Raw genomic sequence first — 16,718 nt, 5'->3', positions numbered from 1 at the left:
GGGAACACTCATTGTATTCAGGTATTCCACACATGCAGGGTTTATCAAGCAAATTGTGGGATTTAGTCCACTGCTCCTGAGGCTGCACAGAGAAATTTCCCCTTTTCTTCTTTGTTCACACAACTCCTGGAGTTCAGCTTTTGTTTTGCCCCCACCTCTGCCTGTAGGTAACCCTCAGGCATCTGTTACCCACCCAGACAGGAGCAGGTTAAAGCAGCGGCTGATTAGGGCTCTCTTGCTCACTCAGCCCAGGGAGAAGGAGGGGTAGGGTAGTCATAATTGTGATGCAGGGAGAGCCTGTGGTGGCAGATGTCAGCATGCAGTTGCAACCGCCTGAGGTATGCCATGTGTTCTCCCAGGGAATTTGGCCTTAGATCATGAGACCCTGGTAGTGGCATGCTGCACAGGCTCTTGGTAGGGTGTGGGTAGTGACCTGCATTTGCACACAAGACTCTTGGTGGCAGTGGCGGCAGAAGTAGCTCTCCTTTGCCCACCTCTGGGGTCCGAGATGATAGCTGCAGCTCACGCCCATCTCTGGAGCTCACTTAGGCAGTGCTCTGCCATTTGTGAGGACATGGAGCAGGAAGCCCCTCTCCTCGCACACCCCAAAACAATGGTCTCTTGCCTCTCAGCTGGTTCAGACTTTTTCCCGGACTCTCTCCTGTCTAGCTGTGGCACACTAGTTCCCTTCAGGCTCTCTTCATACAGCCAACCACAGTCCTCTCCCTGGGGTCTGACCTCTGAAACCCGAGCCTCAGCTCCCAGCCTCCACCCACCCTGGTGGGTGAGCAGACAAGTGTCTCAGGCTGGTGAATGCTGGTCAGTGCCGATCCTCTGTGCAGGACTCTCTTCACTTTGCCCTCTGCACCCCTATTGCTGCACTCTCCTCTGTGGCTCTGAAGCTCCCTACTTGGCTGACCCCAAATCTGATAAACTTTTCTGGCTTTCTGCTGGCTGTGTTCAATTTTCTGCTTATGGCATACTTTGATCCTGACTTTTATGCTTCAGTACCAGGTCACAAGCATGTACCCGATCGGGTTTGGATTGTAGTGGGCATCCTCAACTTCATAGCCTACACTCTAGATGGTGTGGATGGAAAGCAAGCCTATAGAACCAATTCCAGCACCCCATTAGGGGAGCTTTTTGACCATGGCCTGGATAGTTGGTCATATGTTTACTTTGTTGTAACTGTGTATTCCATTTTTGGATGAGGATCGTCTGGTGTCAGTGTTTTTGTTCTTTATCTCCTGCTATGGGTAGTTTTATTTTCTTTCATCCTGTCCCACTGGGAAAAGTATAACACAGGGATTCTTTTCCTGCCATGGGGATATGACGTTAGCCAGGTGACTATTTCTTTTGTCTACATAGTGACTGTGATTGTGGGAGTTGAGGCCTGGTATGAACATTTCCTGTTTAATTTCTTTTATAGAGACCTATTCACTGCAATGATCATTGGTTGTGCATTATGCGTGACTCTTCCAATGAGTTTATTAAACTTTTTCCGAAGCTATAAAAATAACACCTTGAAACACAATTCAGTCTATGAAGCTGATGCTAGTGACCCAAGCCTAGCTGATAAAAAAGGACCATGTTGGTTTTGTTTTTGTTTTTAAAAGGAATATGTATGTAATCTAAGTTGGCCAAATGAAGTTCAATTTTATGAGTTTCTTAGCACTATTAAGATATAAAACTCTCCTTGTAAATTTGAAGGTAATTTGAAAGGAGTTGCTGGAGTTCAGCATAAGAAATCTGAAAACTCTAACCAACCTACTAGAAAGCATAACTGAGAAAAGTAGAGAGAAAAAAAAAGGAAGGAAGGAAGGAAGGAAGAAAGGAAGGGAGGGAGGGAGGGAGAGAAGGAGGGAGGGAGGGAAAGAAAGGGCTAGGTGGGACGATATTGAGTAATACATGATGATATACTTTTGGCACCTAGATACTCCCATTCCCAAAGGAAGCTATATCTCCTAGGCTTTTCATTTATAAGTGTCATTGAGTTTCCTGTTTTATTAAGGCTGTTTGATATTCTTTAATTTGCATTTTAAGGAATCTCAATTTCTTGGAAAAGACTGGAAAACTGAGATGAAACTGGAATGCATTTGTTTGAGACAGGGAAATATTCCAAAGTGAAAGAGATAATAACTGATATGAAGAGATTTTACCAACAATGTTCTCATGCTGAAACCCATTACACTTTGGAATTTGGGGTCAAACAAAATTGTGTGCAAATCTTAAATCCATTACTTACAGGCTATGCAGTCCAGCTCAGAGTCTAGCAGCACATAGAAGGTGCTTAATTAATTATGTTGAATAAACTAATAAGTAAGTGGGTGAATAAACTTGGCAAGGTTACCTAACTCTCTTGTAGAAAAAAGGCTATGGGACTATAATGTTGCATTGTAATCTAAATGTTAAGTTCCGTGCAATTCCTGAACACAGTACAAAATCTACAATAGCTTCTCTTCGCTATTTCTTAGTGATAAAATTGAGTGAAAATGAACATAACCGGGACAAACTTAAAGAAAAAAAGAGAGAGAACGAAAGAGAAAGAGAGAAAGGGAGAAATAGAAAAAGAAAGAAAGAAGAGAGGGAGGAAGGGAGAGGAGAGAGAGAGAGAAGGAGAGAGAGAGGTAAGTCCATTGCAATTTAACCAAATTTCTGAAAGAGGTTTGCATATAACCCTTACATTGGGTTTAACAACCTTCTAGAAATGCCTTTTACCCACTTCATCTTCAGTCACTGACTACCTCTGGGCATTGGTTTCTATAGGTAGTATTCAGAAAAGAAACCACTTTATGATATGAGAAGGATTCAGATCCTTTGCCATAAGGGAAGTTGATATGATATTTTGTCTAGAGAATTCATCTGTATGCACCATCACTATTCTCCAAGGGAGTGATTGCTGTGCCGCATAGCAAATTATACAGGCTACAGACTGACAAGATCAGAAGGAAAGTGCCAACATGGAAATGGTTACCATAGGTATCAAATAAGGTGTCACCCTGATTAACATATACACAGGTTTGTGATACATTTATAGAAAATATTGCACTTGGGGAGTTGCTTTGTGTGAAAATTTCTGCAACAACCTGGTTTCATCATTTTCTGCTGGCAACCCATATTTATAAATTATTTTTCACAGAACAGTTGTAATATTGCAAAGTATACATGTTTCAATTGTGCTTTTAAAATAACTAGTCTTGGAATTGGAAATACACAATTAAAAATAAAACTAGGATTTTAACAGAGTGAAGTTAATTTAGAAGATTTTAACCAGCAGCCTGGGATAGGCAAGAATTGGCCACATTTCACTTCTTATAATTGACATAAAGGAAGAATAAAGAACTTCCTTCCTGAAGTGGCAGGCCAAGTCTTGATGCATTCCTTTGTCTTCTGGAAGTTTATGTATGTGTGTGTGTGTGTGTGTGTGTATGCTTTTTGGAGAGTTGGGAGGAGTCCAGGGGCTTTGTAGGACCCCAGGTTCAGCACTTATATCTATACATGTGATTCTCCCTGCAACAGCAATAAGTGTCACTAAAACTCATCACAGTAGCTTTGCATTCCCACAAGTGGCCGTTCTATGCTTTAGCAGAGTGTTTCTTCATGTATAGTCCCAGGACAGCCCTCTTCACTATCACTTGGAGTGTTTGTTTAAATTGTGTTTCCGGAGCCCCACCATAAACCCATGTCATTTCTGGTAGGGCACAGGAGGAATGTGTAGTGGGAAATTTGCAATCTGAAAACCCCTACCATAAACAACACAAAGTAGTATACTGCAGTGACTAAGGGAAGATATTAGAACCCAATTGCCTGGTTTCAAATTTATTTTCCACCAGCTAGTTATAAGTTGTGAAACACTGAGCAAGTTACATATCTTCCTTGTACCTCAATTTCTTCATCTTTAAAATAGGCACAGATACGTATTATATAACAATACCTAAATTACATATACATTGTTAAAATTAAATAAATCTATAGTGTAAACAGCTTAGAGAAATGCTAAGCTCCAATGTTAGTCAATATTATTTTAGAGGTTACCAGGTATAGAAATGATCTTAACTCATAACGGTTTCCCCAAATTCCCCCACTATTTCATAGTATCGCCATTGTTTTGATTTCTCAGCTCCATGAATGTGAAGATTATGTTAATTTGCTCACCTCTTTGCCCAGTGCCTAAGATATTGTACTCTGAATAATTTTTTAAATTTGAATTAATTTAACACTGACCTCTGTTTCCTTATTAGAACCAATGGCAAAGGAATAATGGTTAACAGCTTACTGTCTCATAGGAAATTAAATTTAATATTTTAGGATTGAGAAAATTGTGTGGACTCTTCAAACCCAGAAAGTTTCTGGACTTTAGCAAAACTTTCCTCATAAAAGACTGGCTTGCACCCCTTTATCGTGTTGCTTTTGTTTTTTCCTTCTCCTTTTCTCATAAAAGGCCCTCCATAGTCTTCTGCTTGACTCTCACCTTCATCTACTCTTATTTCCCCCATCTCTTGCTCAGCTCTGGGTCCGGACACATGGTTTACCTGTTTTACCAAGGACCAAAACTCTTTTAGCTAGAAGTTACCACACCTGCTGCACTTTCTGCCTGAAAAGTTTCTCGAAACCTTCGCCACCTCTATTCAAAATTGTTTGTCAATGGATCTCTGTCTCCCTCTGTTCAGTGAGTACCTAGTGGTGAGGAACATTGTCTCATTCATCCTTACGTCACCAGGGCCTGACACTGGGCATCAAACACACTCCCACTGAAAAAAGGAAGGAACCCAGAACACGACAGCGTAAGATTCTTCCATTTGCTTATGTTCTCCTCTCAATCATCTTCATGGACATCAATCTAGGTTATGATTATCTTAGGAGAAACTTGGCATTGAACCTGTTAGGGGCCAGACTGACCAGCTAGAAAGAGAATGATCAGGCTGGGGAACCCTCAGAGGAACCATTCCATAAAGCCCTTTTGACGCTGCAAGCCTTCTCCTAAGCTGGTCTCAGAAGTCACTCAACCCAACTCTGTTGTGTTTTCTTAGTCACAGGCTAATGGTAGGGGTCTTCTCAGATTCGAGGAAAGAGGACTAACAAGAACATGCATTTCTATGGGGGACTTGATTCATCAATTGGAAGGCTGAAGTTCTTTCAAGGCAAGCCTGATCTTTTTCTGCCTCCTCAGATAAATTATGAATAAGTATGTTCTCATGAACACTGCAGAAACGTTTAGATCTGCTACACTTGGTTTCAAAGCCCAAATCCATCATTTACCAGGCACCTGATATTATCCATGAAAGGGAACTAAAAAATATCATACCTATATTATAGGGTTATTGTGAGAAGTAAGAAAATATGGGCACAACTTCTGCTGTAAAGTAGGCACTTAGTAAGTGGTAGCTGTTGTTAATATTATTTTGCTAATTTAATAAATATGTATTTATTAAACATTTGAAAGAGATAAAGTACAAGACTTATGCTTTTTCCTCTAAAAAATATCTCTAAATCAACCCCATTCTGAATGTCATTAAGCAATATAAGATTATATATTTTCAGCTCAGTTTCAGTGTATTTTATATACAGGTCGCCCTTACATTTGAAATGAAATCAATAACACTTAAATGCTCTATTGATTTCAATCTACCAACGACAGTGTGTAGTCCAAAGCTTGTAAATATTCTTTTACCCAGAAGAATTGTTGATAACACAGTGTTCCAAAACACTTGGCCTATTGTTAAATTAAATATCTTTTTCTAACTAATGAAAGTAACCTGCATATCAAGAACACGCAAACCTATCAGTTCTCACAATTTCCTTATGAGAAAATATTGCTATTCCAACTTCTTCCTTTATTTTTTTAGGAAAGTTAGGCAGAGGGGTTAAGTGACATGACCAAATCCATTCCATAAGTTCATGATGGAGAGAGGACTGGTGTTGTGTCTCTAACTCTGAGTCTGTGGCATTATTACTAAGTACAAACTGCTGTACTGGCTCCCTACCAGATGCTACCAAAAGTAAAAAAGACTGCCTTGCAAAGCATTATTCTACTTTGACTGTCAAGATGTTATATTTTGATTAGAGAAACAAAAGTAAAAACCTTGATAAAACAAATGGCAAGAGTGTGTTCTGATTAAAATCAGAAACACTGACCCCTGAAGATGATTCGTTTTTAGAATTATAGCAAAATGAATTTCCGATAATTCAGTGTTCCTTATGACTTCAAGGCTGCCCAAGATACTTAGAGGTCAATGAATGCAGCCACCTATTGCTAAGCAAGACCCAAATACACTTCAATGCAACAAGAATGGACCTTTCCCTCCTTAAAATTGCCAGCCCCAAATTTCTCTTAGCTCTGTTCACAACACAGATAATAAAGCATCTGATCTTTTATCCAGAAAACACTTTCTCATCCATCTTTTCCACTTTTCTTATTCTGAAAATGAAGGAACAGAAGTTCAGAGTCCTTGCCCACTGCTCTTGTCCAGTGCCAACTTTGTCACTTCACCACACCTCCTGACTGTGCTATGGGCAACATCTGACACTTCCTACATCTGCAATTTAGGCAATTTAAATTAATAACAGAAATTTAGGACTTATCAATTTCAAAAATATCAATTTTGAAATATCAATTTTGAAATATCAATTTCAAAAATAGCTGAGAGTTTCATAAGGACAAGGACCATCTTTTCATTTTTAATTCCCAGTTTTCCTCGCATTGTTTGAGGGATAGAAGGCTTTCAAAATATGCATGGTAAATGAAAGAATGGAGGGATACATGAATTAATTACCTCAATCTTACTACTATTCAGATAGGCAGATAGTACTATCTGTACTTCTCTAATTTTTGCATATTAAGGCATCACCTGAGGAACTGACTAGAATCTCAGACAGAATAAAGAAACCTTTTGGCAAAATAGGTCATCACTATCAAGAAATTTCTCCTTTTATGCCAGCATTGTTTTTTCTGGAGTATGTCAACCTAGTGGTCTCTTCCATAGCTCAGCTACCTTTTACTGCATGTACAATGTGTGTCAAGGACTATGCAAAAACCCTTATATATTACTTAATTTAATCTTTACAACAACCTCATTGAACAGACTTTCAGAATAAGGCTTTCAGAACTGAGTCTTATTGACTTGTCTAACATGACGTGAAAGGTAATGATGGGATTAGCTAGCGATTCTACATTTTCTGGCTCCAAAGCCCATGTCTTTACACATGATACTCTTCTGTTTTAAAGTAGTATTGAAAGATGCTTTTCCCTCTTTCTGAACTGGATCTGTATCTACTTTCTTACCAAGTCCTCTTAAGGGAGGCAGTATTGCCAAACTGGTTGATCTAAACCAGAGACATTTGTGGGAACATATTGAATAAGTGGGCTGAGTTCCTGTGTCTTAAAGGTAGTAGAGCAGTGAGATTTCTTCCACTCTTCACCTTTGTGGTCACAGATCAGTGAGAGGCCTAGACTCATTTCTGTAAGAAAAGAAGAACCACATCTTCCCTCTGCTTTCTCCCGAGGCATGCTCAGGGCTTAGTGGTCCGTCAAGGGTAATGCTTCGCTTGGGTTTGCTCCACCTTACTCCTTTCCCTCTGGTACTGGAGAGTATGTTCTTATCACATTACCATAGGAAGAGTGTACCCTGAGGTCAGAGAGAAGAGAGAGAACAAGAAAGAAGGATCTTCCCTTTTGTCTTCTAATTTAAACCAGTGAGAAAGTGGAAAACAACCCTGTTAACAATCAGAGTGCACTGTTCCCAATAGAATATAAATAATGCTCAAACAAGGACAACACTTAGGCCACTCTGCCCATGTTTGGATAGATGTAGACAAGACTCCTCATGACCAAAGAAATGACTAACCATCCTCATCTCCTGATATACACCGCCTTTCTTTGAGTGATTGCTGCGTCTTTACTATGGCAATTCTAATTCTATTCTACTTGCCTCCAAATTTAAATTTATTATAATATCTAGTTGCCCTCACATTTAAAATTTTGTTTTTTAATTGCTATTTACTATATTTTATTTATTTATTTATGTTTTTAATTTTTGGCCGCACTGCACAGCATGTGGGATCTTAGTTCCCCGACCAGGGATTGAACCCATGTCCCCTGCATTGGAAGGCGGACTCTTAACCACTGGACCACTGGGGAAGTCCCTTCCCTCACTTTTTGATAACATCGGAACCCAAACTGGTTCCTGCTTAGAATTCTCTAACACAAACACAAATCCTATAGTAAGCTACTCCTGATTCACTCTTCCCACCTAGGTTCCCCTTGGGTAAACCATTTGTCTCTGCAGCAAGCTAAATAACCTAACCATTCTTTTGACTGGAGAGATGTTCCTGGTGGGCTTTCACTATGTGTTCCTCAAGCCACATCACATTCTCCAAATGTTATAGCAGCTCTGTATTTGGGGATTCTGGGTCCTTGCCTAGCTATAAATCAAAGTTATAAATGGTTTTCTATGAGATTACTGTGCTCCATGGTAAAGCTCCCTCAGTCAAGAAGTTGATCAGGAAAAAAAAATGTGAATAATATTCAAGAACAGAACAGCATTCTGAATCATACGAGTTGGTAGTTTCTTTCCATCTGCCTTGCCCTTTTTGTCTGTCTTTGGTGGGCAGGACCAGATTAAGATCTTTAGAGCTGGAAAGCTTTTAAAAATATTACTGTTTCCTTTTGTTTATTTTTGCCGCTACTCAGTTCTTCCCATAAGCATTTACTTAGTCTGAGTGTTAGTTAATTAGCCCATTCTGCTTTATGCAGTTGTGGAGGACCTTTGCTCGGACTGCCTTCATAAAGTCACACCCTCCAAACTAAGGGAAAAATCAACAGGAAGGAGAAAATAGGCTCCACTTACCTTAAGCCTAAACTACTGTTTCTTTTTAACTGAAAAACACTGTTTGGGGTGAGATGTGCGTGTGTGTGTGGGGCGGGGGGGTGTATGGACGTGTGCAGGGGGAAGAGAGAATGGAAAATAAGCCAGGAGTGCTCACTAAGATGGAATTTCCTTCCTGAGAAAGAAGCCAACACAGAGAAAAGCAGACCCAAAAAATGGAGACCAATAGATTCCTCACAATAGTTTTTGAGCACTGGATTCAGTTACATCTTGAGCAAACATCTTATTTACATTTTTTGTTAAATTAGTCAAATAATTGTATCTGATTCTACTGTCAGTTTGAACAAGGTGACTTCTGTCCAAAAGAGCCCTAACCTGCTGACTTCACCCAAACATTTACTGATTTGAAAGCTGCTCAAGGAGGGATGGAAGTGCTGAGTTCACAAGCTGACCCAGGGGAACACTGCTGAGCATAGTTATTACTAATGCATGTATTTCATATTCCTTCACAAATTTTAAATCTCTTTCTCTCCTCAAGTCAACTTGGATCTATGGGCCCAACAACTCAAAACACTTGCAACTTACCAGAGGCTTCCGATCCTGTTTTCCTTCACATCCTGGGCCCTTTTTTTTCCTCGGTTATGTCAGACTCTATAAGTTTTTTTTTTTTTTGGCCCCTCCTCTTCAAGTAAACAAATTTATACCATGTGTCCATTTGTACCCTTTATAAATTATCTTTCTTTCTCATTCTTCCTTGCTGCCCTACCCCCATTCCAATCTTTCTCAGATCAGGGAAATGTTTTATCCAAACTTCAACTAGGACATCAAGGAGGTGAGTGTTGGCTAACACACAGGTTCAGAATAGAACCAAAGGGCAAAGGGGAGCTTAAAGAAATGCTAAAATAGCAACCTGAATCTGTGAGAAGAAACAACTGACATTAAGTGAAATGGGAATTGGGATGGAGAAGGAGGTCAGTGCCTTATTGAAAATTAAATGAGAAATCCACCCTATAGTTTTCTAGTATAGCAGAAATAGAAGAGAATACAGCTAGCCTTTGCATCAAAGGGCAGGAGTACTTGAACATGGGCAGATGAGTCCAGAAGCTATGAGCACTGAAATCAGAATCAGTCAAATTAGCTATTATATTTTGGTCAGCTCTGTTAACAGACTAGTGAGGAGAAAGGACATGCTTTGTTTATATAATTTCTAAAAATATGTACACAAGTTATCTGTTTTTTCCTTCCTTAAGAGCTCCGGGTTTGATTCTCAGCTCTTCTACCTACAATTGCCTCACCTTGGAAAATGTTCTAAACCTCCCTGGCCGTCTATATCTATAACATAGAAATGATTATCATCATTTCCCCAACTCAGAGGACTATTGTCAGAACAACACAAGACACTGAATATAAAGACATTTTATAAACAACAAAGTACTATAAAAATAATAATTATACCTATTAATAGTATTATCATCATTGCTATTATTTTGTGGATCAAAAATTCAAGCAGAGACTCAAAAGAGTACAATGGACCTCTAACATGCAGATTGTTTCATAACTCTCTATCAGTGGGCACATTCTTTTCAAAATGACAAAAGTGATACATCAGGAATTAGAATAATTCTTCTCCCAAGAGGAAGGTACTGAGTTTATGATGATTGATTATGACATTGAAAATTAATTATTTCAATGATACTGAAAATGCAATTTATTCTTTTCTGTATTTAGGTCAGGTGGAAGAATTTCACATTGACCTGTAGAAATGGTGGTAATGCTCTTGCAATTCAAAATACAAAAGGGAGCATTGTAGACCCATAGAACCAATCTTCAAATGATGCTTTACAAATGGGTTCATTTATGCATTTTTAAAATCCCCATATTTTTAAACATATAGTTTATTTATTATTAAATATTGGCAATCAATAAAGTAAGGGGAAAAATCAAATCATAGGTATCAGCTATGTCTAAGTATTCCCAGCTAGGCTTGATGTGTTCTACAATAGATCTAGATTTCAGGCTCCAAGAGATTGAGAAAACATATGGAAATTTGCATTATTTACCCTGACTCTGTAATATAAATGCATGGTTTCAGACACTTTGGGATAGAAAGGTTAGATTCAATATTTACTACCTTTGTTTCCTCAAACTTACCAACTGCTTTGGGTCTCAGTTTTCTTATCTGTAACTTGGGGACTCTAATAGTCTTCTCTGAAGACTAATGTCTATAATGGATTCTATACAGAACAGATATTCAATACAGCAGCATAGTCTATCCTATCCTGACTAAATCATAAGGAGAGGCTAGAAACCAGCATTTCACTTCCTTCCTGAAGACACAATTGGAGGTTGCAACATGATAGGGTCAGTTTTTTTTTTTATTTAAATATGCTATTATTAGAGCTATTATTATTAGCCCTCCTAAATTTGAAAAACAAAAGAGCAAATTATTTTATTTTGTATACCTCTCGCCTTTCCCTAGAGTAGAATAAGGTTCTCTTTTGTAACCTTGTGATGCGGAATGGTGATTTTCTTATTTTCTTAAAACCTTACATAATCTTCCTCTACTCAGTTAGATACAACTTCAAGAGTCTTTGTGTATTACTTTTATTCAGATCTCTAAACTTCCATCCATTCCATGCTCTGCATATTTCTGACTCAATGACCTTTTCCTTGCAACTTCTGTAAATGTTTTCCCATTTTAGTAATCTTCTCCATTCTTTCTACCCATCAATATTTTACACATCCTTTGACACTCTGATTCATTTTTTTACTGTAGCAAAGCCTTATTTCTCCTTTAGAAAAAGAAGGTAGTAGAATGAAAAGAATAGATTATTTAGGATATAGAGTAGGGATTAGTATTATAGGCAGAATAATAACATTCTGAAAATGTTCATATTCTAACCCATGGAAACTGTGACTATTTTACAATAGATTAAATGGCAAAGGGAAATTAAGGTTTCAGGAGAAATTAAGGTGATTAATCAGCTGACTTTAGGAGAGGGAGATTATACTGGTTTATCTAGGTGGGCCCAATATAATCACAAGAACCCTTAAGTGTAGAAGAAGGCAGAAGAGTCAGTGTCAGAATGATACATCATGAGAAAGACTCCACCAACCACTGCTGCTTTTGAAGACTGAAGGGAACCACAAATCAAGGAGTGCAGGAGACTTCTAGAAGCTAAAAAAGGCTAGGAAACTGATTCTGTCCTAGAATTTCCACTAAGGGATGTAGTCCTGCTAACACCTTGACTTTAGCCCAGTAAGAACCATTTGTGACATCTGACCTTCAGCTATAAAAGTTCTATAATAGAATGCTTTTGTGTTGTTTTAAGCCACCAAGTTTGTGGCAAGTTTTTAGAAAATAGAAAACCAATATAGTCACATAAATATTTTCTGTAAAGGGTCAGATAGAACATATTTGAGATTTTTCAGGCCATACAAATTTTTTTTACACAACTACTCAAATCTGTCATTGTAGTATGAAAGCAATCACAGATAATACATAAATAAAGGGCCATGCCTGTGTTCCAATAAAACTTTATCAGTAAAAACAGGTGACAGGCCAGATTTGACTTTTGCTGAATGCTAGTGAAGTTTCTCCTATGAAATAGCCCTTCCAGAACCTTGAATCTTGGTCAAGTTATTTAATGTATTTATGCCTTGGTTTTCTTATATGACCAGTGGAGTCACTTATACTCACTTGTGTCAGAAATGAAGAGCTGTCCTCAAAATTTCATGTTTCCCTTTCCATAATGGAAGTTGTACCTGGGAAATAGTTGCCCTGCCAGAACTACCCTTCCTGCATTCTTTATAGCTGGTATAGCTATGACTCGCTATTGGAAGGTGAGCTGACATGATGAACACCACTTCCATGCTTGTCCTTATCAACCTGACCCATGGCTCTCCTCCAGGGATTTTTTTTTCTTCTGGCTGGATGTAATGGAGATGACCCCAACAGTAGTCTTGAACGTCACATAGTGAAGATAGAAACCCTTGGTTCTGGGGTTCCTGAATGACTGCATGGAAGACAGCTGATCTGTATAACTATTAACTGACTTCAAAATATTGTGTGAGCAAGAGGTAAACTTCCAATCCTTCTGTACCATGTAACTTCTGGAGTTTATTTGTATAACAGTTATTATGCTCTAAATAATATCTTCATGTTTAAAATTATAATAGAGATTAAATAAAATATTACGTAAAAAACTATACATAGCACATGGGATTTAGTAGTAACTTAACAATTAATAGTTAACCAGTGCCTTATTTCTTAATTCCTCCAACACTCTGTTTTGCACTGCACAATGTAAGTTTAAACTAGGACACTAGTTTTGTCTCCCTAATTTGACAGGGAACATTGTCTTCTATTTTTGAGGCAGCTTGACATAGTATTTAAAAAATGAGCTTTGAAGTTTGTTATACCAGGATCCACTCCTTCACATCCCTCCACTCCCACAACTGTTTATTCTTTGGCTTTAACGTCTCTTAACCTCTGTTTCATGTGTAAAACGATAATAAATGACACATAGCTATTATGTTTAGCTCTTCTATTTGCAATAATATATGTCAGGATTTTAGTACATGACCATGCATACTCATTGAGTCATTCACTCATTTATCAATTATTCAACATTACGAAAGCTGATTCTGGAGAAGGTTGCTTAATTTCTTTAATTTGTTTCTGATATACTATGGCATTGCCACAAGAAATATGAGCATTAAAGACAGATAAACATAAGATCAGTTTATGTTTATCATAAACTGCTTATCAGTTCTTTACTGATACCTCTTTTGTTTCAGAGAGTGGAGACAAATAATAACTTTGGAGGGGTAAATCTTGGGTTGGAGTTTTATGCCCCTATCATTGCAGCCCAATGATCACATTTTCATATAGTTACTCTCATATAGTCTCCTAACTTCAATTTTCATACTATAATTAGAGAAAACTGAATAAAGTTTAAAAAGAATTAAAGCAAATGTATAAAAATGTCTAACATAGAACCTGGTGCATAGTTGGTACTCAATAAATGATCTTTATTATCGTTATTATCACTATTATTTTTGGAGTAAATTACAAAAGCTTAAGAATAATCACTATTTTTAAGATTGGTTCTTCATTTTCATTATAAACAAAATTATATTGAGTTTCTGATATTTTCTAAATGCTGAGTTCAAAACCCAAAGTCCTTGTTCCAGGAGTTGATGTAATCCGACTGCAATATACTGAACTTTGCAAGGGAGTAACAGGCATGCACATGTATTGGCTAAGTCTTGAAGATGATAAACGATTTTCATTAAAATTCACCCTACTCTATGTAAACCCAAATACTGTACACAGTTAAATCTTCTGATAAATCAAAAAAGTCTATGTGAAAGCTTATTACAAAACAGAAGTCATTTGAAAAGTGAGGATGGTTAATCAATTCATTTGCATATATATTCAGACTTTCTATTTAGTTATCCATCAAACAATCATGGAAATATAAATCACCATTTCAGGTTAGTTTCATATTATCAGACACTACATAACCCTGGGACTAGGAAAACAATAGATCATCACCAACAATATTTATTGAACTGTCACAATCTGAATAGGAAAATAAAGAACCCACCATGCCAATAATGTCAAGAGCCTCAAGAAAGTTCTGTCCTCTTTTCTCAATTGATCAAGGACATTGTTTTAACCTCTATTCCAATAGGGAGAGACAGTTGACAACTCCTTGGCCCCAGTTTTTTATTCTTGCTACACAGCAGGTCTGAGTGTGCATTTGCTTTTTTAGTTCTGCATCTGGAAGCTCTAAGAAGTTAAATCATCTTCCTGATCTGCTTTCAATTTCCAGCGTTGTTATTCCTCTAGTCCCCAAACTCTAGTTTCATATATATATATTTGACTCTGATTTTCTTCTTCTCCTTCATAGCAATTAACCATCACCCTTGGTAATTCCTTCTTCTAAACATTGATCATACTACTTCTTTATTACCTCCATTAAGTTCCTCAGTAAGGTCTTTAATACTGTAACACAATTATTTTGAGATAGTTATATAATCTCTAGCTATGACATCCTATTTTCAGAAAATATGTATACATGTAGCAAACTCAAATGCCTCTAGGGCCAGGCAAATAGTGAAAAGTGTGACATCAGTTATGGATACAAGCACATTTCGCATATTGTGCAAAAGGATATTATTCACTTGCACAAATACATATAGTCTCCTATTTTTCTTGAGAATCTATGCTTTTGCAAATTTTTATTTATTACTTGCTGATTATTTTTTGTTTTTATTAAATTACATAGTTTAAAAAGTCAAATGCCACTAAAAGTGTCATAAAGAAAAACAATAGGGGCAGGATCAAGATAACAGAGTATGAAGACTCTGATCACATAACCTCACACAAACACACCATAATTACAATTATATGTAAAACAACTCTCTCTGAGAATAACCTGAGAATTCTCAGAAAGGATCTTCTACCTCCAAGGATATAGAGAAAAGACCACACTGAGGTGTGTAGGAGGGGAAAAGAGGACCTTTAGTTTGGACCCACATTCCTGGTGGGTGATTCAGAAAAGGAAGTGCATATCACAAACTTGAGGATCATTCCTGGGGAGTGAGGCGTTTGAACCCCACATTGGCCACACCAGCCCTAGGATCTGGCACCAGAAAAATGAGCCCCCTTGGCTGGTTGTGAAAACCTGTGGGGCTTATTACTGACTGGGAGAACCAGAGAGCTTTAGGAAATCAAGACTCTGCTCTTAAAGTGCACACATGGACTTGCTTACTCCCAAACTTAGCAAAGAGACAGCAGATTTAAAAATTCCTGGCCCTCTAGCCAGCCTGCCAAGACCATGCCGGCACATTCCACAGTCCACACTGGGCTCTAACCCCCTGCCCCTCAGGCTCCACTCCAACCTTTTCGCTAAGTTGGTCATTACCAGCACACTCCAGGAGAAGCTACTTCTTTCACCAGCCTCCCACCCTAACCCCTCAGGCTCCAACCCCATCCCCATCAAGGCAGTGGCCCCCAGTGCACCTGGGGAGAAGCCCTAGGCCAAGCATGGCTCTGGCTCTGGCTCCAGTCCCACTCCCCCTGCCTCTAGCTCACCCCTGCCAAGGCAACGGCCTCAGTGCTTCCCAGAAAAAGCAGCCCCAGACTGCACTTTTTTCAGATCTAGTTTTCCTACTAAAGCCACTGGGCACACAAGACCACATAGGGATATTCCCAAACAAGGACATGCCTTCAAGACAAAAGTCAGTAAAAATTAACTTAATTTTATAGAGACAAACAGGGAAAGTAAAAAAAATGAGAAGACAGAGGATTATGTTCCAAATGAACTAACAAGATAAAACTCAAGGGGAAAAAAAAAAACAAACAAACTAATGAAACAGAGATAAGTAATTTACCTGATAAAGAGTTCAAAACCATGGTCATAAAAATGCTTACCAAACTTGTGATAAGAATAGAGGAACACAGTGAGAACCTCAACAAAGAGTTAGAAAATATAAAAAAGAACAAATCAGAGCCATAGAATGCAATAACTAAAATGAAAAATACAGTAGAAGAGGTCAATAGCAGACTAGGTGATACAGAAGATTGCATCAGCCAACTGGGAGACAAAATAGTGGTAATCACCCAATTGGTACAGCAAAAAATTTTTAAAAATAAAAAAAAGAGAGAGTTTAAGGGACCTCTGGGACAATAGCAAGAAGAATAGACAGACAAAGGGGCAAAACCCACCCCCACCCTTTATCATTTATTTGGCTAAAAGATTCCCTAACCCGGGGAAAAAAAAGGCAAACAAACAAACAAAACCACATAGCCAGGTCCAGGAAGCACAGAGAATCTCAAATAAGATGAACCCAACCAAAGAGATCCACACCAAGACATATCAT

General features: G+C 38.2%; 1 pseudogene; it reads left to right on the top strand.

The window, feature by feature from the left end:
* The first annotated feature begins 284 nt into the window (after nt 1-284).
* Nucleotides 285-1,613, top strand: LOC103003801 (ethanolaminephosphotransferase 1-like; annotated as a pseudogene).
* Nucleotides 1,614-16,718: the final 15,105 nt, after the last annotated feature.

The sequence above is a fragment of the Balaenoptera acutorostrata genome, chromosome 5 (genome assembly GCF_949987535.1).
Source record: "Balaenoptera acutorostrata chromosome 5, mBalAcu1.1, whole genome shotgun sequence".
Taxonomy (NCBI): Eukaryota; Metazoa; Chordata; class Mammalia; order Artiodactyla; family Balaenopteridae; genus Balaenoptera; species Balaenoptera acutorostrata.
This window is presented reverse-complemented; position numbering and strand designations above follow the sequence as displayed.